Source organism: Ictidomys tridecemlineatus, chromosome 16, assembly GCF_052094955.1.
Source record: "Ictidomys tridecemlineatus isolate mIctTri1 chromosome 16, mIctTri1.hap1, whole genome shotgun sequence".
Lineage (NCBI taxonomy): Eukaryota > Metazoa > Chordata > Mammalia > Rodentia > Sciuridae > Ictidomys > Ictidomys tridecemlineatus.
In genome coordinates, this window is record NC_135492.1 from 26,481,797 (window position 1) to 26,509,270 (window position 27,474).

The 27,474-nt window shown below is 39.5% G+C and overlaps 1 protein-coding gene and 1 non-coding gene across 5 annotated transcripts in view; one reads left to right on the forward strand and one right to left on the reverse strand.

Annotated features, from left to right (window-relative positions):
* Positions 1-27,474, forward strand: part of LOC144371504 (uncharacterized) — a 338,074-nt gene that overhangs the window by 298,160 nt on the left and 12,440 nt on the right. The gene's annotated exons all lie outside the window — the stretch shown is intronic.
* On the reverse strand, positions 7,577-7,650 carry Trnat-ugu (transfer RNA threonine (anticodon UGU)). The gene has a single exon. It is a non-coding gene; the product is annotated as a tRNA-Thr (tRNA).

Genomic DNA, 27,474 nt, shown 5'->3' on the forward strand with positions numbered 1-27,474 from the left:
AAGCTCTCTCTTTGAATATTTCACAAAGTGAAATATTTTGAGAGCATTTAGTAGGTTATATTACATGAAAAACTGCTCTTGTGCAAATAATGAAATAAAACCTTAGCAAGGTGTAGTGGTGCATGACTGTAATCCCAGTGCCTCTGGAGGGTGATACAAAGTCAGCCTTAACAACGTAGGAAAGGACTAAGCAATTCAGTGAAATCCTGTCTCTAACTAAATTACAAAAAAAGATCAGGAATGTTGCTGAGAGGTTGAGTGCCCCTGGGGTCAATTCACACCATTAAAAACAAAAACAAAGATAAAAAAGAAATAAGACATTAGGCTGCTGAACATTTATATTTTCAGTGTTCCAAATATTTGACCCAATACTCCCAAGGTCACTTCATCCATCAATTTATAATTGAAACCTCTAGTTATTTGTTTGTGAGAGAAAAGAGACAGAGATGTTCCTGAACTCTGCCATTCCATAAGCTAGACAATGATCTGCCCATTGTGATCCCCAAGGGACTGTGGCTCAGTCCTTTCTCTTCATGCAAGGATGCACCTTGAGGAGTTGATGTTGGCTTGACTGCTAATAAGGGGAAGAGGTAAAAGGAAAATAATGTGTGTGGGCGTGTTGGTAGGGTGTGATAATGATGACTTCTGACCAAGTCCAACCCATGATCATCTTTTTAAAATGTACCCAGTACATGGTTTATTTTCTTATATATCTTCTGTGATCCTATAGTTAAATGTGAGGGACCCTATTCTCTATACCCAGTTACCTTAGCATTGTTTTTGTCAGTTTGATGCATCACAATTTGGAATACTTAGTTCCCCTACCTCAGAGCCCTGACCTCATGTCTTTTTTGTTTATATTTTTAATATCTGGGAATTCCTCAAATACTAAGTTGCAGGTGAATCCACAGTTGATGTTACCTCTTCCAAGGATAAGGATAGACATTTTCTCTCATTGTGGCCTCTACCTTCTACTCACAAAATGGGGACTTTATTCACGTTTGAAACCTAGATATTATCCTGAGCCATCTGTTATATGAACGTCAAGAATTTAATCCCTGGGTTTGGGGCTCAGGGTTGGAGAACCTGCCTAGCACATGTGAGGCACTAGGTTCAATCCTCAGCACCACATAAAAATAAATATATAAATAAAGGTACTCTGTTCACTACATCAAAAAAAAAAAAAAAAAAAAAAACAAATACTAATCTTTACCAGGGTTGTGATGGCACATTCATGAAACCCCAGCTGCTCTGGAAGCCGAGCCTTGAGGGTCACAATTTTGAGTTTAGCCTCACTCACTTGGCAAGACCATATCTCAAAGAAAAATAAAAATGGGATGATGATAGAGCTCACTGGTAGACCATACTTAAGTCGCGTCCTCAGAATCACAGGGGTAATTTTTTAAATCCTATTCTTTTCTATGAGTTAAGGTCACCAAAAATAAGAAGGTGGCTTAGAGATAATGTTATATTTTCTAAAAACAAGCCATGTTAAATGTTCAAGTGTTAACATTTCTTGAAAAATTCCCAAGTATTTTGCTTTTGATATTATGGTCAGTAGAACTGTCTTTAATTTTATGTTTGCTACTTATTTTCTTATGCACAATAATAACTGATGATATAAAATTTTATTACTGTTCTGAGGTCATCTGATGCTTCTAATAGTAATTAGTGAACTCCTACATTAAAAAATATCCACTTAAAATCCACTTCTACCTCATTTTGGAAAACCTCAAAAGTTAGACAGCAAGAAACATAAGTAAGTTGCAATACCCCTTTGACAAAGGCAAATCCAAGTTTTCTATCACAGAGCAAGGATCATACCTGAGTCCCGTTATGCCATAAGGAGTCTAGACCCTGGTGCTTCCTGTGTGAAACCTCACGCGCACCCAGGAAGCACCTGGGGGACTACAGCTGCAGGATTCACTCCTACTTTGGGGATGTAAACTGGCAGCAGAAGAAAGGCAGGCTCCCACCAGCCTCATCTCGCATCTATACCAGGTTACCTTGAGCAGGGGATTCCTCTCCAAGTTCCTTCTGGGGTGGAAGTGTCACTGAGAAGTCATTGATAAGCATTATTGTTCACCTGTCAGGTTTAGCAAAAGGAGCTGGGCAGAGCCGAAGTGCTGGGCGGAGAGGTCCTGGGAGGCCAAACCTTAGGAGCAGTGGGCGGGGCGGGGCCCAGCGAATGGGCAGAGCTGGGGGCAGAACCGAGCAGAGTGAGTGGAACCTCACCCCAGTAGGAGGGGCGAGCGGGGCCTAGGGAATCAGGTGGGGCGGAGCAGAGCAAGGGGAACCCAGGGAATGGGTGGAGCTGGGGCTGGAGCTAGAAGGTCTGAGTTAAGCCCGACTAGTGGGCACAGCTGGGGGTGGAGCCGAGCGGGGCTGAGTGGAGCCCCACCCCTAAGAGCACAGGGGGCAGGGCCAGCAGAAACACGTGGGAGGCGCGGCCTGCCCCGGGGTCCCCAGGAGAACGCAGCGCGGGGAACAAGGAGCCTCCAGGGCAGCTGAGGGCGAGGCGGGCTCATGCGCACATGGTGAAGGAACAGGAGAGGCGCGTGTGTCTAGAAATCCCCTCAGAGGTTGCCTTCGACCCAGCGGGTAGCGGGCCCTAGGGCTCCCGCGCGGTCTGAGATGTGACCCCAGAGTCCGCTCTGCTGGCGCAGTTCCCCCCTCACAGGGGAGGCCTCGGAGGGAGGCTGAGGACCTGCTGCGTAGCCTTCTTCGTCCCTCCTCAGGGACGTGGGGGACTCTCCGTATGTCCAGGTGGGTTGGAGTCCGGGGGTCTCTGGGAGGGTCCTGGGATGTCGCCTTGGAGACTTTGTTTCTGGGCGAGAAACTGGTCCTAGCCTGGCCCCCGCGGTCTCCTGCACTGACCCGGGCAGTGCGTCCTGGCCCTGGGCAGGGGGAGAAGCGCGGACGGGAGCGGAATTGACCCCGCCAGGGCGACTTTGGGGACTCGCTGCAGCTGTGAACAGGACAAGCCTCTCAGGCTGGACAGAGGCCAGCGCAGCCCTGGCGTCTCTAAGGGACGGTATGGGGTGGGGGGGCGCAGGGGTGACGGGGATGTGGTTGAGACGGACAGGTGGATAGTTTTGTCCTCTATAAAACAGTCAACACTCGGTTTCGCAGGCTCCGCCCTGGACAGTGAGGACACAGGAGAAGACCCCTGGCCTGGAGTCCCCGTGTCTCCTGGGAGTCCCCTCCTGTTCCTGGTCTGGACCTAGAGTTCAGGCGCTGAGCAGGCATCGGACACTAGGTGGCACCAGAGCTGTGGAGGTGCCAAACAGGCGTGGGCTCCTTTAGGTCCCTGATGTCCTGACACCCTCCATGGGGACATTTCCACTGCTGAGTTTTCACACTGTCACCTCTCTTAGTGTCACTCAGCTGCCCCGAGACCCTCCTACCTGAGATAAAGGCCTCCTTCAGGAGATGGCCCTCGCCGCCTTCTGTAGTTGCGTCCCCACGAGTCCCCCCAAAATTCCAAGGACATCTGTCAACCTATCCCACCTGGTACTCCCTGGGATTAATGTCATTTCTCCCGTTAGACGTGCTGAGCTGAGCATTGGACACCAGGTGGCGCCAGAGCTGCGCGTAAACTCTCCCTGAAGCCACAGCCTTGGGCTCTGTGCTCATGAGCCTGGTTCCTAGAAAGCCTTCAGGATTCCTCTTAAGAGCAGAAACTAGTTTTAGTGTAACTAAGTGAAGTTGATTCATGGAATAAATTTCCCGCCAGGAAAAAGAGGAATATTACACTCTGCCCAGAGTGTTTTGGGTCCATCTTCTTAGAAAGCAAAATATACAATTAGATCCACAAGTGAGATGAGGGTCTGAATTCAGCCATGACATCTCCCTATAACTGTCATTACTGGGAGGCTTCTGGAATCCCTGTCAATGTTGGGGACATTTTCTTCTCTTTTTGGGGGGTTCTAATTTTCATAAGCCTTGAAATAGAATTCAATCAGAAGCATCCCCACCCAATGAGTTCCATTAGTGTTCTACTGAACTAAACTACATAAAGATCAAGTAATGTGGTCTGGTTTCTATAATAGAGTTTCAATTCAAATGTGTGAGCCTGTGTATTTCTTGCTGAGAAGATATAATAAAATAAAATTGCATCCAAAATCATAATAGTGGATGACACCTTTTTTTTCTGTAATTCATTTTGGGAGGTGGGGAGCATTGGGGATTGTTCCCACAAATGCTTAACCACTTACCCACATATCCAGCCATTTGTCTGTATATTATTTTGAGACAGGGTCTTCCTAAATTGGTGAAACTGGGTTTGAACTTGCAATTCTCCTGCCTCAGCGTTCTGAGCTGCTGGGATTACAGGCTTGCAAGGTCCCACCTGGCTTACCTCTTTTAAAAAAAATGCATTTTAAAGTATACATTTAAAGTATACATTGTGGCATGTAATGTACATATACATAATAAATCACTTGCTTCTATAAAGCCTTCGTTTTGCAAGATGCCTTTAAGAATGTCATAGGGCAAATGCCTATAAATCTTGTTGGTTTTTTTTACAAACCTCGGGCCCAAAGGAAATCTGTGGGGCCTGAGAGTTTCTTATAGAAGTGTCTCCTGCAGGGTTTTGACTTTTTTCATGTCTCAGCTTCAGTTTCTTCATTTGTAATATGTGGCTCTTGATCTCTGCTTCGTGATGTTGGGAGAATTCAGCCAGATGTTGGTAGGAGACAGCTGCCTTAGAAGGTCCTTTAGGTGCTGAACCCATATAACATGTGCTGTCAATCCCTCATGCCCTCTTAGAGTCTGTGGCAGTGAAATTGAATGGGACATTTATATGAAGAACATCATGGGGACTTTAATAGGAATTAAAGATCCTTGCATTGAATCTGTAGAGTGCTTTCAGTAGTATGGTGTTTTAACAATATGAATTCTGCTTATCCAGGAACGTGGGAGGTCTTGCCCTCTTCTGACATCTTCTACAATTTAGGGATGAGGGTCAGAAAAAAAGAAAGACAGTCACATGAACCTGACCTGACTTTGCTCTGCACATATACGAATACACCACAGTAAATCTCCACATCATGTACAAATACAGGACTGGAACCTAATTAGAATAAGACCTATTTCATGGTTGTATAAATATGTCAAAGTAGATGCTATTGTCATGTATAATTTAAAAGAACAAAAAATAAAATAAATATGAGCCGGGCACAGTGGCATACTCATGTATCTCAGCAGTTTAGGAGGCTGAGGCAGGAGGATCATGAGTTCAAATCCAGCCTCACTAAGAATGAGGACCTAAGCAACTCAGTGAGACCCTGTGTCTAAATAAAACACAAAATAGAGCTGGGGGTGGGGCTGGGTCAAGTGCTCCTGAGTTCAATCCCTGGTACCCCCCCAAAATAATTAATTAATAATAAGTGTGCATAAGCTATAAACATTCAAACCTTTGCATAATTACAGATCCAAAACTAAAAGAAAAAACAGGGTGTAAGAGGTGGAAAAATAATGGACTGAGTTTTTTTTTTTACAAGCTTGATGAAAGAATATTGACCAAAAAAAAAAAAAAAAAGAAATGGAAGGAATTCTAGATCAAAATATGGTCAAAATAAATGGAAATCCTCTTGCTGAGACCAGGTTAAGAATTATACAAAATTCCTTGTAAACGTAAAAAAGTTGTAAGTATAGTTTCTGTTTCAGAATATTGACATTACCGATACTTTAGAATAAGTCTCCAGCAGTTCTGGGAGAAAAGAGAATGTTTTTTTTTTTTAAAGTAAAGAAATGGGGGACATTCATAGTGGTGCACACCCGTAACCCCAGAAAAAATCTTGACATCCCAAAAACTTGAGTTTAATGGGCATAAAATATTATTTTCCAAGTTTTAGGAACTTGTATTCCTGGATATTTTGTCACCAGGAATGGGAAACCACCACCACCTTTTCTCTTTAAGTATCCTTGCAACCTCACTGTCATGCACCTAAGTGGTTGAGTACCAGACTGACTCTATTAGCTTGTAATTTGTGAAATTAGTTTTGGACAAGAAGTGCTTTGTGAGAAAATCCTAGCAAATATTTTTAAGTAATGCAGGGTTACCCTGTGTAAGCTGAGGTTTTGATATAGAACACAACTTCCTTCTAAGGTCTTTGAAACTTAGAAAAATTACACAAAGTACAGAATCACTTATATCCATAGTATTTCTATTTGAGTTATGATATGGTCAAAAAAACACAAATGACAATGGCACTTTGCATTTAAACTGCCAGAAAGCAGGAGGTTGTCTTAAAAGCAGATGATGCCCTCCAAAATCAGCTCATCAGAGGCCATGGATAACAATGAAAGCACGTTTCTCTCAGAGACTCTGGAACCCAGAAGACAACGAGACCATATTTAAAAAAAAATAAATTTGTTTTAATTAGTTACACATGACAGTAGAAAACATTTATGCACTTTGGTATATTCTACATAAATGGGATACAATTATTTTTCTTATTTTTTCTGAGTGTACATGTTGCAGAATCATATTGGCCGTGCAATCACATATATACATACAGTAATAATGTAAGTTTCATTCTACTATCTTTCTACCCCCACATCCCCTCTATATCTTAAAAGTGTAAAAAAAAATAAACAACTTTTTTCCTCCAAATGTTATACATGAAGACCAAATATTTTTCAAGAATAAAGTTGAAAATGACATTTTCCAGATACAGAAACCTGGATGCATTCATCCACAGGGCATACACAAATAGAATATGTCCAGGATCCAGATAAATCAAAACAGAAGTTGTCCAGGATTTAGATAAATAATAAATGATGAGAACCTAGACCTGTGGATCGAAGGGAAGCATCAAATGCATGAGAAATGCCCAGGAGAACCCAAGACACTATGTTTTATCTGGGTGGCAAAGAATGGCAGCAAATATGTGTCCATCCATCCCTTCTGCTCAGATCCTGTTCTTTATTGGACTTTGCTTACAAAACACAAGTACAGTGGTGATGTTTATCAGAATTTCTCGAGGGCCGTGACAGGCATCCAACCAGGCACAGGGAACCTTCTACAGTCATGGTGACCTTTCCTTTCACATCATCACCCTCCTGACTGCTGTGACAGGACCTCACCTCGTGGTGGCTCTGATTGGCATTTCCTTGAGAACTGATGGATGTTGAGCATCTTTTCTTTGCTCTTTGGCTACATACGTGTTTTTTTTTTTTTATTGTTGGTAGTTCAAAACATTACATCTAATTTGATATATTTCACAGTTTGATTCAAAAGGGTTATGAACTCTCATTTTTACCCCATATACAGATTGCTGAATCACATCAGTTACATCAATTACATTTCCATTGATTTACATATTGCCATCCTAGTGTCTGATGAATTCTGCTCTCTCTCTTATTCTCTACTATCCCCCCTTTCCTCCCCTCCCCTCCCCTCTTCTCTCTCAACCCCCTCTACTGTAAAACAGGAAAGAATAATACAAGTGGAAGAAGTGTTTTACATACGTGTTTTTGCTTGGGTGAGATATCTATTCATATCTCGTGCTGTTTTTAATGAAGTTATTATTTTTTATTAAGTTCTGAGGTTTTAATAAAGGTTAACTTTTTGGGGTGCTGGGGACTGAACCCAGGGCCTTGTGCTTACAAGGCAAACACTCTACCAACTGAGCTATATCCCCAGCCTCAAACGTTTAAAATCAACCTCTTTCCTGATATATGATCTGAAAATGTAATCTTTATCCTGTGTGTTGTCTGTTTACAGCTGATTGTTCACCTTCCTGTACAGAACTATTGTAGTTTCATGTCATCATATTGCTGACTTTGTTGCCTGTACTTTGGGTGTGATATCCCAGAAAATCATTTTCTTTTCCAATGTCATGAAGATTTCCAACTGTTTTCTTTTGGCACAGATTCAGGTCTCACATCTACGCTTTCAAAACATCTCGACTTGATCTGAAAATGTAAGAACACACAAAGCTTCATTATATATATATATATATATATATATATATATATATATATATATATAGCTTCATAATATATTTAAAAATTGGGTGTGGTTCCATCAGCTTTGTTGTTTATCAGGGTTGATCTACCTATTTAGGATCTGGTAGGGTCGCATGTAGATTTTAGCTACCTCGTTTCCTATTTCTATAAAATATTCTCCTGAGATTTGGATAGGGATCGCATCTGTACATAACTCTGAAGGTATGGACATTTTGATATTGACTCTTTGCATCATGAATATGATGAATGGTTCCTCTAATTTATGTTTGCTTTAATTTATGTCATCATTATACTTTCTGGGTACAAGTGTTTTCTTTCCCTGGCCAAGTTCATGCCTCGGTATTTTGCTCTTTATAATGGTTTATTGTGGGGATTGTTCTCTGAAACAAAGCAGAATTCTTGGGATGTTGCCTTTGTATTGTGCTGAATGCCTTTCAGAATCCTGAAAGGAATTCGGTGGGATCTTTAGTGTTTATACATATATGAACATGTCACTCCTGAGACAACGTCTCTCTTTCCTTGGAATTTTTATGCTATTGGGTGTTCCTATAGATGATCTGCATGTACTGAGCCACCTGTGTCCCATGGATAAACCCCAGATCTTCACCATGGATGATGCTTTCAATTTGGAGGAGATCAAGATGGTTTGGTGCTAATTGTTCAATGTGTAGCCCTCCATCATGAATTTCTGTGTCTCTGGGCTCCTTTTTGGAGGGGTGGGGTGTCTTGGGTTACTGGTTCACTCTCCTCCATCCATAGTTGCTTTGTTCCACTTTCCAAGCTCAGTGTTCTGAAGTTGTGTGTGTCTAAGGTTCTCTTTTTTCAATCTTGTTGTGAATGGAGATGTGTTGCTTCAAGTCTCTGCGACATCCTCCTGATGCACCCCCCAAGTTCTAGTAGGTGGTACTTTGATCCTCATTTTTCTCAAAGAAATTTCTTATTCCACTTGTGAGTTCTCCATGTGTGACTGGTTAAAAGGTGTTGTTTTATCTCCACATAGTTGGGATGGACAGTTTTAAGTCTTTAATTTATATTCACTCTATGGTGCTTGTTGATACACTTGACGGGATATCAGTGTCCTTAAGATTAAGGAGGCTTGTTTGTGACCTGGTGTGTGTCCTCTTGTGAACGCTGATCTCAGCACAACAGAGTAGTGTTTTCTTCCCTTGGTGGGATGTTCTACATGTCTCTTGGATCCTTTTGTCCTGGTTTACAGCTACACCTTGATGTGCAGTCTTAAGATTGTGTTGTAGTCATTGTGATCTCAGCCGCCCAATATCAATTGATTGAGGAGTTTAATTGATTCAAACTTAACACCTATTCATGATAACTTAAACAACCACTTTGTTCTGTCCTGTAATCCTTTGGACCCCTTTCTCCTCTTTTCTATGTTCCTTTTATGATTTTTAAAATGTTTAGTCTTATATTTTTTGCTTCTTTTACTACTTACATTTTTTATAAAGACATTCTATTTGAGAGTATTTTATATTTGGCTAATTTTTCTAATTAAATAGAATATATGACAAGTGCATAATTTTCACAGCACTGCTGTCATGATTGGTAAACTCCCACATGTGACTTACTGTCTAAACCTGGTATTCTGACTGCATGCGCCTCTCACCCAGAAAGCCTCAACATGGGAGCTACCCACTGCAATGCTGAACATCTTTTGAAGGCTGAGAGACCCAGAGAGGGTTCATCCGCATGGGGAACACCTCTCCTGGGAGAGGCTGAGATCAGAAGTGGGCTTTTCAAAACCAATCTTCACATCCCTGGGACAAATCAGCTCAGATGTTTCAAAGCTCATCAAATGACCCTGTGGCACGTTTAGAGTCTTATCCCTTACTTTATAGTTTCAGAAAGAATGTTTTCCACAACTGAGTTGATAATTAAAATACTTTTATGAGGATAAAATGTATACAACATAAAAATTCTGAACACTTTTCAGCTTTCAGTAAAGTGTCCTGGAATCTATTCAAATTTTTGCACAAAAGTCACCACCACCCATGACAGCATTCACTTCCTAACTGAATAGAGGTTCTCCACATACCAAGGGATAGTGCCCCGCTTCCCCCTCTCTTGGTCTCTGGGACGCTCTTGTGTTCCTGTTCTGTCACTCTGGCCACTCCAACTCCCACCATCTTTAAGTACATTTATACAATGTTTGTTCTCTTGCGACTAAACCGGCTTCACTGAGTATAGTAACTTTAGAACTCAGCTATGCAGCCCCGTGTGTATTGTTTGTGTGCTGGATCATGTGATATTTTGTGGTAGAATATGTTTACAAATGTAGTTAGGAAAAATACAGATAATTGAGATGATGCAATATTTGAAAACCATTGGAACTCTTGTGTATCTAAAAAGAGTTTGGAATAACCCAGGTTATGACAAGTGACATCCAACTCACAGGCCCCTATTAAGGATCCAGTGAGAAATATGACATTGCCATAATATCTCAGAGAGGCACATGGTTTGGCTTTCATTGATGTAATTGTCATCCCTGCATGTCCAAGTGGATGGTTTAACAGAGGGAGTGAGACTTTGCATTGTAATTAAACCAAAGACTCTAAACACTCTGTCATGATAAATCACTCCAAATTCAGCGCAATTTCTTGCCTTAACAAAACTTATTCACCACTGCCTAGTGAAATGTTTACAGTCTTCTCCCACATGTATCTGAAAATAACAATTATACGTTTTTCAGTACAAATAAACACCAAAGGGCTGAACGAGGCATAGCTATGGGTCACGAGGATCTGGATACAGTAAAATATTGGATCATCTTTCAGTGTGATTCTTGCATAGGAGACTATGCTGTCCAAGATGGACATGACCACGAAGCAACTCATGAGCAGCAGGATTGTCTGGGTGGCCCTCAGTTCTGGGGATGACACTGGAGACAGGCTGCTGCTGTGGAGATGTTGGGACTGCCTCTTGTGCCTGCACAGGAGAGCCACCATGTATCCATTGGAGAAGGACATGATTCCTATAAAGGAGACTTCCCTGAAGGTCAGCAGGATGGACAAGCTGTGCCGAAGGAAGAAGGTCATGGGAATGAAGGAGCAGGATTCTGTGATGTACATAAAGTTGTCTGAGGTCCAATTGGGGGTAGCAGCAATGGAGATGAAGAGATGACTACTGAAGGATGAGTAGATGACCCACAGGAAGAGAAGGAAACACAGGTTGTGAAGAGAGGATTTATGTTTGAACCTTGCCAAGCAGGAGCTCCTGGGGCTGAGGGTGATGGCTTGGAGGACACTCAGCAGGCAGGTGGCACAGATGGAGAAGCCCCTCATCAACCTGTACAGGTAGATAAGCAATTTACACGTCAGGTCATCCCACCTTCTCCCCTGAGGTATAAAAATGTCCGAAGCTATGAAGCCATTGATGAGCAGAATTGCCAGGTGGATCAGGGCTAGAAGACCAATGGGCAGGTCAGTGGGCTTAGGTCTGTGCTCAGTAATGTGCAAGGAGATGTGAATGAGGAGAAGAAGAGCATTGGCTATGACCCCAACGCCAGTCACGGTGTACACGGTGATTCTTATGTGAATATTACTGTACAGTCTGTTGGCTTTGTTCATCTTACAAGGGAAAGAAAAATATGGTGACCACAGTAACTCAAAAAAATGTCTTTTTTTTTTTTTTTTTTTTTTGCAAATCTGACCTTCTTCATCAATCTCAAATGAACACCACTTCCATTAAGAAAAACAGAATATTCATCCAACTGTATTTTTATTCCATATGAAAATTCAGTTCTAGTGCCGGGCACAGTGGTGTCTGCCTGAAATCCCAGTGACCCCAGACACTGAGGCAGGAGGATCACAAGAGTAAAGCCAGTCTGGGAGTATTAGTGAGACCCTTTTTCAAAATACAGAATCAAGTTGTAACTCGGTGCTGGTGCACTTACCCACCAGGCAGCCCCAAGCACAAAATTAAAAAAAAAAAAAACAACTATGTTTTATTCACACCCTAAAGAATGCATCTCCATGCACCGCCTTATCTTTATACCTTCCAATCTCACTGGGACCTCCACAGCGGCATACATATTGATATTTCAGTTTTCTTGTACATTAAGAATTGTCATCCAGGTGCCATAGTGCACTCATGTAATCCCAGTGGCTCGGGAGGCTGAGATGGGACAATGGCAAGTTCAATGCTGATGTCACCAAGTTAGCAAGGACCTAAGCAACTTCCTGAGACCCTGTTGTCTCAAAATTAAAAATAAAAAGTGCCAGGGAATTTTTTTAAAATAGGGCCACGTCATGGCTCAAAAGAAGTGCCATCTATCTTAGAATATACTTCCTTCCTATTTCCTCATGTCTGAGGTTGTCTGGGGCAAGACAGGAGCTTACTTGATTTGCCTTTTTGTGATCTTGTCTGTCAGGTTCATAATAGGAGGTCTACAAATTGGGCCAAATTGCAAGGGTTGATTGCAAGAAACTGAAAGTGAGACCCTCCCAAACATGAGTGTGCACAGACTAGACCTGCACGGAGTTACTTCAGGTCAGTTAACTCTGGCTTATTTCCCACCATACCAAATTTTTGTAATATATAAACAATGTTGGTGTGAACTCTGATGTTGGACTGATTGAAGTTGCGAGTCGGAGCTGCCATTTACCAGAACTTCTTCTTATGCACCCTGGGATGCTGAGGTCCAGTCATCTCAGCTGTCCACATAAAGAGTCCTGTTATGTGGATCCTGCAGAGACTATTTGGGAAAAAGTATAGTGTGCCTACAAACTTTGGAAGTGTTTGTGGCACATAATGAGCTCTCCAGAAATGTTGGCTTCTAATCTTATTATCATACAGTACTTCATTCACAAGACTTGGAAAAATCAATGCAGTTCCTTTAATAACAGATCAGCTGTGTCCATTCCTGAAAGAAAGACAAGAAAGAAATTACCGCAGTGTGAGGGTGCACACCTGTAATCTCAGCAGGTCAGGAGCCTGAGCGTGGAGAATGTGAGTTCAAAGCCAGCCTTAGACACTTACACAGGCTTTGAGCAACTCAGCAAGACCCTGTGTCTAAATAAAATATGAAAATAGATGGAGATTTGACTCAGTGGTTAATTGCTCCTGTGTTCAAACTCCAGTTAAAAAAAATAAAAAAACCAACATAGTTGAATATTTGCACAATCCTGTTGTGAGGACTTGAAATTTTATGTCGGTCCTTGGAATCGTCTGAGGTGGCTACACATGTCACATTTTTGTTCATCCTCCAGCCAGAATAACTAGATTATGTTAGAATATTCTGGAAAAATTACCAAGAGCATAGTTTTTTTTTTTCCTTTTAAGACTTTACAATCAGAGTAGTAAATAGAACTACATTTAAAACAGACCTTGTGCTGTTTTAAAACAGAGTTGGTGTTTCAAGGTTTTAATTAAAGGACACATGTCCAGCCCACTCCTGAAAGATGAGCTCTAAGATGCTATCTCTATTACAAGTTCAAAGTGACATTGTTCTGGAATAAAATGCCCAAAACTGAAAGTTATGTTGGAGAATTTGTTGAATGATCTACTGGAACAATATTTCTTGGAGAGTGTGTGCAATGCTTTTTAGGTTTCGTACATGAGTAAGAACATGCAGTGTTTGTCTAAAAGGGAAATTTTCTATACCATTAGGGAAAAAGTTCTTTATTTCCCAGATGCGGTGATAAGGAAAAATACAATTTTATTCTTCCACTTATTCAGTATATTCAGGATTGCTACCATGACAAGCCCAGAAATGACACTAGTAAGATCTTCCACAAGGCATACATGATCACAGGCACAGATGTTATTCCCTTTCATCTTTATACATAAAATTACATATATATGTTCTTATCACAACTGTTTCATGTAGGTTAAATATGTACTGATGAAGCTTTAAAGAATAACTTAGACATCTATTTTTAACTATAATCAGTTATGTACAACATTTTTAAATAAAAATTTAAAATTTTAGTTCTAAAATTGTGTTCTCTTTTGTAGAGAGGGACATTTGTGTGAAATGGTGACTTTGCTTCTGTTGTGTTTAATTCATGTTAAAAAATGTGCAAGGCTAGCACACAGCATCGTAAACCCTTTCAGTAACAAGTTAAAATCACCTAAAATTGGAGCATTCAAGGACAAGATTTTCAGTCTTACTTCAAAAAATGTAGTCGTGCAAACAGAAAGTTTTGGGCAAAGTAAGAATGAGAAGAAGTCAGGAATTTTCAAAAATATTTCAAAATTAAGACCCCAGTTCATTGTTGCTTTAAAATGACCAGAAAATCTTATTTGTCTGAAGGCAAAACTGCACAGTAGCAGAATGAAAAACGAGTCTACTTTCTCCAGAGCATGAAGGAGAGTGAGCAAACACTTTCAACAACAGAAATGGTGTAGACCCAGGAGCAATTTTTTATATATGAATCTATACAGCTGTGAACAAAGAGTTTATTTTTCCTATCAGCAATTGAACCCAGGACTCCTCAACCACTGATACACAGCCTGAGACCCATCTTTTTTATTTTGAGATAGAGTCTCACTAAGGGCCTTGCTAATTTCTTGAGGTTAGCTTTAAATTCACAATCCTGCTGCCTCAGCCTCCAGGACCCTGGGATTCCCGTGCCCATCCTTTATCTAAATTTCAGATCACATCATAATACAACAGCAAATCATACATCCAATACAGAAAAAATGATTCACTTAAATATCATACAATATGTAAGTGACTTTAAAAAGTAAGTAGCTACATCTGTGTTAACAGCGCAGTTACATTAGTATGAGTTCTGGTGAATAAGAACCCTTTATAAAAATGAGCTAAAAGAAATTGTCCAGAATGTCCTCTCCCAGCCATCTCACCTGCCACTCACACCTGTCTAGCATAGAAGAGCCCAGAGGCTCAGTACCAGGATGAAACTTTCTGCTTCCCTGCAGGTTATTCAAGGGGCCTCCTAACCTGTGGCTATTAGCAATGTGATGGTATTCAGTTAACACGCTGTTCAAAGCAAACTACATTAGAAAGACTGCACCTTTCATGGAGAGGGACATAAGTCACAGGGGAAGTAACGTGGCCCAGGTGCAGTGGTGCACACCTGTAATCCCAGAATTTTGGGAGACTGAGACAGAAGGATCACAAGTTTGAGGCCAGCCTCAGCAACTTAAAGAGGCCCTAAGCAACTTAGGAAGACCCTGTATCTAAATAAAATATGAAAAGTGCTGGGGTTGTGGTTAAAGAGTCAAGCACTCCACTGGGCTTCATCCCAGATACCAAAATAAAATAATAAAACCAGCAGCAGCAAAGGAGCACACTTTGATTCATGGTTGCCACCTAGTTAAACTTCACCATAATTTCCATCGCTAAAGTAAGATGGACAAGTGAAATCTGGGAGGAGGACTCATCCTGCTTTAAGTGGGTTAAGATCTCAGGAAACATTAGGCAAAAAGTTATTCTCTGTGGCAGAGATCTAGCTGGAAAACTCTGAAGAGCACTAGGGATAAACAGCTTGCCCATCAGGGAGGGCACAGCCACCCACAGCCAGGTGCCCTGCTGGGTGATGAGCCACTGTGACATATATAATCTACAGGATACAGAAGGAGAAAATCCTGGAGAATGTTTGGGTGAATCAATGGCAGCTATTTATGGAAAATAAGGCTGAAAATAATCCATTGTTTCTGTAAATTGGAAGAATTTAAGTACAGCTCAGGTTTCACACTTACAGACAGACCCTAAGAATATTTTACATTCTTTATTCAGAATCATTAAAAGAAAAATTATTCTTCTAACAACAATAGGAAACAGCAGACTGGATTCATCACAGACCCTAAGCTGTCATCACTGGGAAACCCAGACTTACCTGCAGGAGGATCTGTTCCCCTGATGACGTGAGGCAAGTCCAGATTGCTTTAGGAAGAAGAAAAGCAGATATTCATTTTTTTCTGGAAGTGCATTTGCATGAAATAGGACCTGAAAATACAAACCAGGACAGAATTAGTTTAGGATGTGGGGGAAAGGCACACTCATACACTGCTGGTGGGACTGCAGATTGGTGCAGCCAATCTGGAAAGTAGTATGGAGATTCCTTGGAAATCTAGGAATGGAACCACCATTTGACCCAGATATTCCTCTCCTCAGTTTATAGCCAAAGGAATTAAAAACAGCACACTACAGGGACACAGCCATACCAATGTTTATAGCAGCACATTTCACAATAGCAAAACTGTGGAGCCAACCTAGATGCCCTTCAGTGGATGAATGGATAAAAAAAATGTTGCATATATAATCAAAGGCCTTTGTGACATTTTCATTATTACAAAAAGAGCAAACAGAATTTTTAATTGAATAATGAAAATAATAAAGATTAATGGACACAAATATTATTCTTACCTAGCTATGGATAATAATATTACCTTGTCATTGGGGAAGGAGAAGGACACCACAATTGGAATCATTGTTTTTTTTCCTGGGATGGTGACACAGGACCACTGTCCTCTCACTTGAAATTTGCTCATTGGCAGAGCACCCACTATGGAGTGGCACCATTCACTTCTAAATTGTGTTATTAAATGTAGGACAAGAAAGATTGTATGGGAAATTTCAATAGATGTCATTGGCCATGTGAGGTTGCCCTCATTACCTTCTGGGCCACATAAAATTATGGTTTTTTATTCCTCAGAGTCTAGTAGTCACAGAGCAGTAATATTCTGTTTGTTCAGGAAGGTGAGAGAAGAAAATCTTAGTATATGTAGTACAAAGCAGACAGACGACTTATTATATCCCTGATTATTGGTTTAGAAATAAATAGCATATCAAACAGGGAAATGCATATATAACATGAGCACTGCTGTAGTTTCTAGAAAAAAAATTAAGTAGACACCTGAGATAATGGCAATTCCTATTGAAAATAGACCCTAACTTTCTGTGTCTCAAAGGATGACACAACCGAGGAAGATCTCCTTCCTCACATTTCACAGAGCACGTTAGTCTTCTTAAATATAGGGGTGAGAGCTGGCTGTCTCAAGCTACCAAAAATCTCACTCCTAGACCCAGTTTGCCCCTTGCAACCTCCTCATACAGGCCCCAGGTACTCACTCATTATCTCTGTGGAACGGAGAGACACTTACCTGGACGGATTCTGGGCACTTGGTGCTCCTGAGTAAAACCTGCATAGTTATAAGGAAAGGGTGCTGTGAGCTCATCTCTCTGCAGCCTGCAATTTTAGCATCTCTACTAAAGTAACAAGATCCCACTGGGGAGCACAGAACTATAGAGTCCCCAGTGGAACATTTTGCTTGTCCTCTTGATTTGATTCTATTCTGGATAACAACCATCAGGGGAGAGGTGCTCAAAATTTCCTATGAGTTTTCTTGTCAAAAAAGTGCATCCCAATCTTGTAGAGAACTCCAAGTTTTCTTACTTGGATTCAAAGTTAAAATTAACCAATATCGGGCTGGGGATGTGGCTCAAGCGGTAGCGTGCTCGCCTGGCATGCGTGCAGCCCGGGTTCGATCCTCAGCACCACATACCAACAAAGATGTTGTGTCCGCCGAGAACTAAAAAATAAATATTAAAAATTCTCTCTCTCTCTCTCTCCTCTCTCACTCTCTCTTTTAAAAAAAATTAACCAATATCCTTTCCACATGTTGTGATGCCTGGATTCTGGGGGGGAGAAGTTCATAGATCCACCTGAGGCTCTGTAGATCCTCTCCCTGTGACTCCATTTTCACATTGACTACCTGGTTTCCTGACATTTCTGCTCACATACTCTGTGATTTTCATACAGAAAATTTCAGAATTCACACTGCATCACAGAAAAATGCTCTTGAAACAAAACAGAAAAAATAGAGGTAGATGTGGAGGCTGGGCTTGAGGGAGCAGCAGGCAGGTGGCACCTACTTGCAGATGAGGCAGTCTGTGCTGGACTCCACTCTGTTGGAAACCTGAGTGATCATCCCTCAGGTTCATCCTCATCAATGGAGACAGGAAAAAGGCTCACTCTTCCTCTGGAAGGAACAATAAAAATGCTTGTTAGTTTCTTATGTAATTCATTTTTTAACATTTTTTTAAGTTGGACACAATATCATCTTTATTTTATTTATTTATTTTTAAGTGGTGCTGAGGATCAAACCCAGGGCCTTGCACATGCTAAGCAAGCACTCTACGGTCAAGCCTCAATGCTGCAGTCTGGCTGGGCATAATTCAGGAGCCACTTGTCAACAGAAACAAACTTTACTTTTAGAACACACACACCACACCACACAGCTCCTCAGGAAAAACTCTCAGAGCCCAACTGCCACCACCGGCTTCCCACAAGCCTCTCAACCTCCCCCATTCCTCCTGCTTTTGAGGCCAATTGGCTAGGTCGTGTGGGCAGAGCCAAAAAAAGTCCCCCAATGAGCATCACCGCAGAGGAGCAAATTTGTAGCTCCTTCTAGTGTAGAGAAAATCTGTATGTCATGTGTAGTTTTATCTGCTAAATCATTGCCCAAACTGAGGGCTGCAGGCAATCCTCTATGTGCCCTAATATGTCCTATAAAGAATGGATCTTTTCTGTCCCAGATTAGACTTTGTACAGTGGAAAGCAAAGAGAAAACAGTAGAGGAAGGGGAAATCCTACCAGCATTTTCAAGGGATACTATAGCATTAACTAAGTTGGAGCCTCATCCCACATGTTGGAGATTAGGGCCTACTTTTTTTTATTAGATGCAGGGTCTCTGGTTTTATTCCCAGGTCCTTGATCCATTAAAAGAAACTTGAAATCAAAAAAAGTGAGGAGGGGATATTTTGGCTGCAGGGTGTTCATTCCAGTTGTTAGTTGGTTGGTTTTCTGTTGTTTTTTTTGGCATTAGTATGGAACCCAGGGGTGCTTAACCTCTGAGCACCAGCCGCAGCCCTTTGCATTTTTATTTAGAGACAGGGCCTCACTGAGTTGCCTAGGGCCTCACTAAGTTGCTGAGGCTGGTCTCCAACTTATGATCCTCCTGCCTCAGTCTCCCAAGCTGCTGAAATAACAGTTATGCACCACCCAACCTTGATTCATTCAGGTATTTAATATAAAATGATTATTTAGAAAAACTTTTATATTTACATAAAATTTACCAAAACAACAGAGGAATTTCCTAAATATTCTCCACCTGGGAAGGAGAAATCCATCCTCCATTTTACAAATTTAGCATTACTGTGTGTACTGGATTGCTACAGCTATCAGATAAGAATACCACAGACTGAGTGCTGAAAAGGTTGGAAATCCATGATGAATGTTTCTTAGATTTGCTTCCTCCTGTGTCCTTTCTTCTTGGCTTGCAGATGGCCACCTGAGGTTGTATCCTTTTCTGGTCTCCCTTCTGAGCATTGTCTGAATCCAAATCTTATAAGGACGTAAGTCACACCTTTTTAGGACAAAGCCATGTGAACTCGTGTGAATGTACCATAACTATATTGGTAAAGGTTCTGTCTTCCAATGTTACCTCAGTATCAAGGTCTGAGAGTTAGGACTTGAATGTATAAAGTTTGAGAGTACATGAGTCAGCCTGTGACACAGGGCACCAAACCAAGAACTGACATCAAACACTACCAAATAAGAGTTATCTTTTGAATTTCACAAATTTTTTGTGGGGGTCATTTATTTATGTGCACATAGAAAAGTAAAGTCCATTTCATTCTACTGTCTTCTATATTCAGATTGCCCCTCCCTTTTCATCATTCCCCTTTGACAAATCCAATGTACTTCCATTCTTTCTTACCCACCACTTATTGTGAGATAGCATCCACATACTAGAGAAAGCATTGGTTCTTTAGTTTGAGGAGTTTGAATAACTCCCATTAGCATGACAGTCCCCCATTCCATCCACTGACTGGCAATGCGTATCACTCCTCTTTGTTCAGGTATATTCCATGGTGTGTATTTAGCACATATTTTTCACCCATTCATCTGGTGAAGGACACCTGTGTTGGTTCCACAGTGAGCAATTGTGAGTTGAGCTGGTGTTAACATTGATGTGCCTGCATCACTATAGTACGCTGATTTTAAATCCACGTGGTGGTTCCATTCCTAGTTTCCTGAGCAATCTCCACCGTGATATCCAGAGTGGTTGCACCACTTTGCAGTCCCACAGTCATGCATGAGTGTAACTTTTCCCCCACATCCTCACCAACACTTCTTGTTACTCGTATTCTTTATAATTGCCATTCTGACCTGCATGAGATGAAATCCCGGTATAGTTTTAGTTTGCATTTCTCTAATTGCTAGAAAAAAAAAAAAACTCAAGAAATATTTAACATTTTTTTTCTATATTTGTTGACCATTGGTACTTCTCTCTCTATGAAGTGTCTGCTCATTTTCTTTGCCCATTGATGGATTATTTGTTTTTGTGGTGTTAAGTTTTTTGAGTTATATCCTGGAGATAAGTGCTCTGTCTGAGTTGTGGGTGGCAAAGATGTTCTCCCATTCTGTAAATCCTCTCCCCCACATTCTTGATCATTTCCCTTGCTGTAAAAAAGCTTTTGAGTTTTGTTTCATGCCATTTATTTATTCTTGATTGAACTTTTTGCGCTTTAGGAGTTTTATTGAGGAAGTTGATTCCTAAGCCAACATGAGGTAGATTGGGGTCTCTGGGTCTCTGGTCTAATGCTTAAGTTCTTGATCCACTTAGAGTTGGGTTTTGTGCAGGTTGAGTGACAAGGGTTTAATTGCATGTGGCTACATGTGGATTTCCAGTTTTTCCCACTCCATTTTTGTGAGAGGTTATCATTTCTGAATGTGTGTTTTCAGTGCCTTTGTCTAGTATGAGGTCACTGTATTTCTGTGGATTCGTCTCTGTGTCTTCTGTTCTTACCATTGTTCTACCTGTTTGCTTGGTGCTCATGCACCATGCCGTTTTTGATACTGTAGCTCTATAGTATAACTTAAGGGTCTGGTATTGTGATGTTTCCTGCTTCATTTTTCTTGCTAAGGATTGATTTGACTATGCTGGGCCTCTTGTGTTTTCCAAATGAATGTTATGACTTATTATTTCTATTTCTATGGAAAATATTACTGGGATTTTAATAGGAACTCTTCAATCTGTGTAGCACTTGTGGTAGTATGGCCATTTTGACAATATTAATTCTGCCTCTTTAAGATCAAGGAAGATCTTTCCATCTCCTGAGGTATTCTTCAATTTTATTCTTTAGAGTTCTGTGTTTTTCTTGTTAAATTCTTTTATCTATTTTGATTGATTCCCAAATATATATATTTTGAGGCTACTGTGAATGGGGTAGTTTTCCTAATTTCTTTTTCAGTCAATTCATCACTGATGTATAGGAATGCAATTGAATTATAGGTGTTGATTTTACATCCCGCTACTTTGCTAAATTCATTTGTGAGTTCTAGAAGTTTTCTAGTGGAGATTTTTGTTTTCTCTAAATATAGAATCATGTGATCAGCAAATAAGGATAGTTTGAGTTATTCTTTTTCTCTTCATGTTTCTTTAATTTTTTTCTTCTGTCCCTTGCTCTGGCTAGAGTTTCAAGATGATGTTGAATAACAAGTGCTGAAACAGGCATTTATCTTGTACCAGTATTTCAAGAGAATATGTTTTCAATCTTTCAATTTAGGATGATGTTGGCATTGGGTTTAGCATATATAGGTTTTACAATACATGTTCCTTATATCCGTGGTTCTTCTAGAATTTTGAACATCAATGCTTGCTGTGCTTTATCAAAGTTTTTTCTGCATCTATTGAGAAAGTATGATTCTTGTCTCTAAGTCTATTGATGTGATGTATTAAATTTACTGATTTCTATTACGTTGAACCAAACTTGCATTTTTTAGATGAACCCCTCTTGATCATAGGACACTAGATTTTTAAAATGATTTTGTAGGCATTTTGCCAGAATTTTATTAAAAATTTTTGCATCTAAGTTCATCAGGTTTATTGGTCTGAGGTTGCTTTTCTTGGTGTGTCTTTGTCTGGTTTTGGTATCAGGGTGATACCAGCTTTATAGAATGAGTTTGAAAAAGTTTCATTCTCTTCTATTACATGGAATGATTTGAGAGGTGTTGGTGTTAGACCTTATTTGAAAGTCTCATAAAATTGGCTGATTCCTATCACAACTCAAAGATGATAGTTAATCAGATATGATTTCCATTTTCAGTAATTTGGGTTAATTTTTGCCTTTTAACTTGAATTAGTTTGTTTTTCCCTCCCTTTAAAAAATATATTGTTGGTTGTTGAAAACATTACATAGTTCTTGACATATCATGTGTCACACTTTGATTTAAGTGGGTTATGAACTCCAATTTTTTACCCCATATACAGATTGCAGAATCACATAGGTTACACATCCACTGATTTACATATTGCCATACTAGTGTCTGTTGTATTCTGCTGCCTGTCCTATCCTCTACTATCCCCCATCCCCTCCCCTTCCCCTCCCATCTTCTCTCTCTACCCCATCTACTGTAATTCATCTCTACCCCTTGTTTATTTCCCTTTTTACTCACTTTCTTTTGAATGTAATTTCGTATAACCATGAGGGTCTCCTTCCATTTCCATGCAATTTCTCTTCTCTCTCTCTTTCTCTCCCTGTTCTTGTTGCTGTTTAATGGTGATCTTCTCATCCTCTTCCTCCCTATTCTATTCTTAGTTGCTCTTTTTATATCAAAGATAACATTTGGCATTTGTTTTTTCAGGAATTGGCTAGCTTCACTTAGCATAATCTGCTCTAGTGCCATCCATTTCCCTGCAAATTCCATGATTTTGTCATTTTTTTAATGCAGAGTAATACTTCATTGTGTATAAATGCCACTTTTTTTATCCATTCATCTATTGAAGGGCATAAGGGTTGATTCCACAGTCTAGCTATTGTGAATAATGCTGCTATGGACATCATTGTAGCAGTATCCCTATAATACGCTCTTTTAAGGTCTATAGGGGAATAGTCCAAGAAGGGGAATAGCTGGGTCAAATGGTGGTTCCATTCCCAGCTTTCCAAGGAATCTCTATACTTATTTCCAAATTGGCCACACCAATATGCATTCCCACCAGCAGTGTACAAGTGTACACTTTTCCCCACATCCTCGCCAGAACTTGTTGTTTGACTTCATAATGTCTGCCAATCTTTCTGGAGTGAGATGGTATCTTAGGGTGGTTTTGATTTGCATTTCTCAGACTGCTAAAGATAATGAGCATTTTTTCATGTATTTGTTGATTGATTTTATGTCCTCCTCTGAGAAGTGTCTGTTCAGGTCCTTGGCCCATATGTTGATTGGGTTATTTGTTATCTTATTGTTTAGTTTTTTGAGTTCTTTGTATACTCTGGATATTAGGGCTCTATCTGAAGTGTGAGGAGTAAAAATTTGTTCCCAGGATGTAGGCTCCCTATTTACCTCTCTTATTGTTTCTCTTGCTGAGAAAAAAACTTTTTAGTTTATGTAAGTCCCATTTGTTTATTCTTGTTATTAACTCTTGTGCTATGAGTGTCCTATTAAGGAATTTGAAGCCTGACCGCATAATATGTAGATTGGAGCCAACTTTTTCTTCTAACAGACGCAGAGTCTCTGATTTGATATCAAGCTCCTTGATCTACTTTGAGTTAACTTTTGTGCTTGGCGAGAGAAAGAGATTCAGTTTCATTTTGTTGCATATGGATTTCCAGTTTTCCCAGCACCATTTGTTGAAGATGTTATCCTTCCTCAATTGCAGCTTTTAGCCCCTTTATCAAATATAAGATAGTTGTAACTTTGTGGATTAGTCTCTGTGTCCTCTATTCTGTACCATTGGTCCACCCGCCTGTTGTCATACAAGTACCATGCTGTTTTTGTTACTATTGCTCTGTACTATAGTTTAAATCTGGTATCGCTATACCACCTGATTCACACTTCCTTCTTAGAGTTTCTTTTGCTATTCTGGGTCTTTTATTTTTCCATATGAATTTTATGATTTCTTTATCTATTTCTACAAGAAATGCCATATGGATTTTGATTGGCATTGCATTAAACTTTAGAGAACTTTTGGTAGTATCACCATCTTGATGATGTTAGTTCTGCCTATCCATGAACAGGGTATATTTTTCAATCTTCTAAGATCTTCTATTTCTCTCTTTAGGGTTCTGTAGTTTTCATTGTATAAATCTTTCACCTCTTTTGTTAGGTTGATTCCCAGATATTTTATTTTTTTGAGCATATTGTGAATGGAGTGGTTTTCCTCATTTGCATTTCAGAAGATTTGTTGCTGATATACAGGGATGCCTTTGATTTATGCGTGTTGATTTTATATCCTGCCACTTTGCTGAATTAATTTATAAGCTCTAGTGGTTTCTTTCTACACCCTTTTGCGTCTGTTAGATATAGGATCCTATCATTCACAAATAGTGATAATTTAAGTTTTTCTTTTCCTATTTTTATGCCTTTAATTTCTTTTGTCAGTCTAATTGCTCTGGCTAGTATTTCAAGAACTAAATTCAATAGAAGTGGTGATAGAGGGCATCCCTGTCTTGTTCCAGATTTTAGAGGGAATGCCTTCTGTTTTTCTCCAGTCAGGATGATACTAGCCTGAGGCTTAGCATAGATAGCTTTTACAATGTTGAGGTACGTTCCTGTTTTCTAGTGTTTTGAACATAAAGGGATGTTGTACTTTGTTGAATGCTTTTTCTGCATCTATCAAGATGATCATGTGGTTCTTATCTTTAAGTCTATTGATGTGGTGAATAACATTTATTGATTTTCATTTATTGAACCAGCCTTGCATCATGGGGATGAATCCTACTTGATCATGATGCACAATTTTTTTTGAGATGCTTTTTTATCTGGTTCACCAGGATTTTGTTGAGGATTTTTGCATCTAAGTTTATTAGAGATATTGGTCTGTAGTTTTCTTTCTTTGAAATGTCTTTTTCTGGTTTCAGTATCAGGGTGATGTTGGCCTCATAGAATGAATTTGGAAGAGCTCCTTATTTTTCTATTTCTTGAAATAGCTTCAAAAGTATTGGTATTAATTATTCTTTGATGGTTTTGTAAAACTCGGCTGTATACCCATCCATTCCTGGGCTTTTTTTGGTTGGTAGTCTTTTGATGACTTCTTCTATTTCCTCCTTTGTAATTGGTCTGTTTAATTGCATGTATCCTCCTGACTCTGTCTGGGCAGATCATATGACTTAAGAAGTTTATTGATATCTTCACTATGTTCTATTTTATTGGAATATAGCTTTTGAAAATACTTTCTAATTATGTTCTGTATTTCTGTAGTGTCCGTTGTGATATTGCCTTTTTCATCCCGTATGTTAGTAATTTGAATTCTTTCTCTTCTTCTCTTCTTTAGCATGGCTAAGGGTCTGTTGATCTTATTTATTTTTTTGAAGAGCCATCTTTTAGTTGTATCAAATTTTTCAATTTTTTTTGTTTCAATTTTGTTGCTTTCTGCTGTGATTTTAATTAATTCTTGTGTTCTACTACATTTGCTGTTTTTTTGCTTTTCCTTTTCTAGGGTGTTGAGATGAAGTGTGAGTTCATTTATTTGTTGTTGTTTTTTTTTTCTTTTTTTAAGGAATTACCTCCAGGTGATGAATTTTCCTCTTAAAACTGCTTTCATTGTGTCCCATAGGTTCCGATATGTTGTGTCTATATTTTCATTTATCTCTAAGAATTTCTTAATTTCCTCCTTTATGTCTTCGGTAACCCATTGATCATTCAGTAACATATTGTTCATTTTCCAGGTGATGCAGGATTTTTCCTTCCTTTTTTTTTATCATTGATTTCCAGTTTCATTTTATTATGATCAGATAAGATGCATGGTATTATCTACACACCTTTACATTTACTAAGGGTTGCCCTATGGCATAATATATGCTCTATCTTTGAGTAAGATCCATGTGCTGTTGAGAAGAATGTGTATCCACTTGATGATGGTTGATATATTCTATATATGTCAGTTAAGTCTAGGTTATTGATTGTGACATTGAGTTCTATAGTTTCTTTATTTAGCTTTTGTCGGGAGGATCTGTCCAATGGAGACAGCGGTGTGTTGAAGTCACCCATAATTATTGTGTTGTGGTCTACTTGACTCTTGAACTTGAGGAGAGTTTGTTTTATGAACGTTGCAGCACCATTGTTTGGTGCATACATATTGATAATTGTTATGCCTTGTTGGTGGATGGTTCCTTTTAACAGTATATAGTGTCCTTCTTTATCCCTTTTGATTAACTTAGGTTTGAAGTTGATTTTATTTGATATGAGTATGGCCACTCCTGCTTTCTTCCGAGGACCATGTGAGTTGTATGATTTTTCCCAACCTTTCACCTTCAGCCTGTGTATGTCTTTTCCTATCATATGAGTCTCCTGAAGGCAGCATATTGTTGGATCTGTTTTTTTTTAAATCCAGGTTACTAGCCTATGTCTCTTGATTGGTGAATTTAAGCCATTAACGTTTAGAGTTACTATTGATATATGGTTTGTACTTCCAGTCATGCTTATTTATTTATTTATTTTAATTTGGTTAGTTTTTCCTCTTTGGTTATATTTCTCCCCCTTTACTGAGATACCTCCCACTGTTAGTTTTGGGTGCTGTTTTTCAATTCCTCTTGGTGTAGTGCCTTGCAGTGCTGGTTATCTGGCTTTGAATTCTTTTAACTTTTGTTTATCGTGAAATATTTTAATTTCATTGTCAAATCTAAAGCTTAATTTTGCTGGATACAATATTCTTTATTGGAATCCATTATTTTTCAGCTTTTGAAATACGTTGTTCCAGGATCTTCTTGCTTTCAAAATCTTTGATGAAAAATCAGCCGTTAACCTAATTGGTTTTCTCCTGAATGTAATCTGCCTCCTTTCTCTCATAGCTTTTAATATTCTCTCCTTGTTCTGTATGTTGGATATCTTCATAATTATGTGTCTTGGAGTTGGTTTATTATGATTTTGTATGTTTGGGGTCCTTTTGGCCTCCAGGATTTGGCAATCCATTCCATCTTTCATTTCTGGGAAGTTTTCTAAGATTAATTCATTCAACAGATTCTTCATTCCTTTGGTTTGAACCTATATGCCTTCTTCTATCCCAATGACTCTCAAGTTTGTTTTTTTTATGACATCCCATATTTCTTGGATAGATTGCTCATGATTTTTTAACATTCTTTCTGCATTGACTATATTCTTTTCGAGTTGATAAACTTTGTCTTCATTATCTGATGTTCTGACTTCTATTTGATCTAGTCTATTTGCAATATTCTTGTTTGAGTTTTTAATTTGGTTTATGGTTTCCTGTATTTTTAGGATTAGTGTTTGATTTTTTTTTGAAATCTCTATCTCCTGGTAGAGTTCCTTCTTTGAAATTTGAATTTGCTTATGCAATTTGTTTTCAAAGTATTTTTTCATTGTTTCGACTTGCTGTCTAATGATTTCTCTAAGATTTCATTCCATCTGAGTCAGGTATGCCTTGAGTTCTTTCTCTGTCCATTTTTCTGATGCCTGTTGGTTCTCCTGTAGATTTAAGTTGTCCTGCATTGTTTGTAATCCTTTTTTTCCCTTTTTTTTCATGTTGTTCACGTTACTTTCCAACTCTGTTTAA